The sequence below is a fragment of the Coptis chinensis genome, unplaced genomic scaffold (genome assembly GCF_015680905.1).
Source record: "Coptis chinensis isolate HL-2020 unplaced genomic scaffold, ASM1568090v1 utg2180_pilon_pilon, whole genome shotgun sequence".
Taxonomy (NCBI): Eukaryota; Viridiplantae; Streptophyta; class Magnoliopsida; order Ranunculales; family Ranunculaceae; genus Coptis; species Coptis chinensis.
The window spans coordinates 601,027-602,500 of NW_028238123.1; positions in this window are offsets into that span (position 1 = coordinate 601,027).

The following is a 1,474-nucleotide window of genomic DNA, read 5'->3' on the forward strand; positions in this document are numbered from 1 at the left end:
GATGTAATACATGTCTTCATCCTGGTTGTTAGTACTTTTGACACACATTTATATATGGTATTGCAACAGGCAATGGGTCTAAAGGAACTAACATGAGAAGCATTTTGCATTTTAGGATTGAGACAAAGCAAGGTAGAATTTATACCTCCTGTCATCTACTTATGAGAAAATATGAACTTGATCGCCTTTATGAAATCATCTCCCACAGTAGCCTAACATCTCTTAAAGAAATTAGCATTGAACCCATCCGGACCTAGAGTTTTATTTTCCTCCATACTAAATAATGCTTCTTTTATCTCCTCTTCACTGATTGGGGATTCTAAGTACTGACTAGTGGCATAGCTTACCTCCGCAACATTCAGCCTACTTAGGAACTCCATATCACATTTCGCACTTGAAGGCACCCCTAGCAAGTCTGTATAGAACTTCAAGAAAGCTTCTGCTACTGGTTCTTTCCCTTCTCTTCTAATCCCTTGTACATCTATGACATCCCATATAAACTTTCTTATCTTCTTTTCCTTCAAAGCATTAAAGAAATAATCATTGCACTTGTCCACATAGCACATCCAGTCTATATCTGTTTTCTGTAACATTTCTGCTTCCTCTAACTGTAACAAATCACACAGCTTCCCTCGGATAAGGAACTCTTGCTCACAAAGATTTCAATCTAGCGGAGTCAAGTGCAATCTTACTTGGATATCTTCCAGCTCAGATCTTGTGCCTTTTACTAGTCTCTGAATATCATGACAGAAAGTCCTTGCCCATCCTTTCAACACCCCTTTTAAGCTTTTCAATTTCCTAGATAACATGAAGGTTGAACTTCCATAATCTGCTATATCCCAACAAAGTTTTAAAGAAGCATCGAAATCTTGATGCAGCATCCAAAAGTTACAAAATCTAAATGGGGGATGACTTCGAAAGGTAGTAAGGAAAGACATAACCATTGGAGAATGATCCGAGGTTATTTGAGTTTGAAATTCCACCTTTGTAGCCAACTTAATAGACGACCAAGAAGAGTTTACAAGGAATCTATCAATTTTTGACCATTTTCTTATTCCATCCCCTCCACTATTCCATGTATAGAAGCATCCAGAAGCAGTGTGATCAAATAACCCAGCTACATTGAAACAGCTAGCAAATGGGAGGGTTTCCCTAGGGTGCACAGCTCTGTCTCCTATCTTTTCATGTGAGTATAACACATTGTTAAAGTCTCCCATTACACACCATGGGCTTTGCAAACTAGCACTTAGCATCTTCAACTCCTCCTAAAGGGTAGTTCTTTCATGACTATTATTACTAGCATATATCATAGTTACATAGTAGAAGATTCCATGCTGCAAAAGATTAATCTTGCAGTAGATAAACTGACTTCCTTCCACCTCTTTATGTACATCCAAAAAACTTTGATCCCGAGCAATCTATATTCTGCCATATTCATTACTTGAGTAATTGTGCTCTACTGCCCATGACGGAC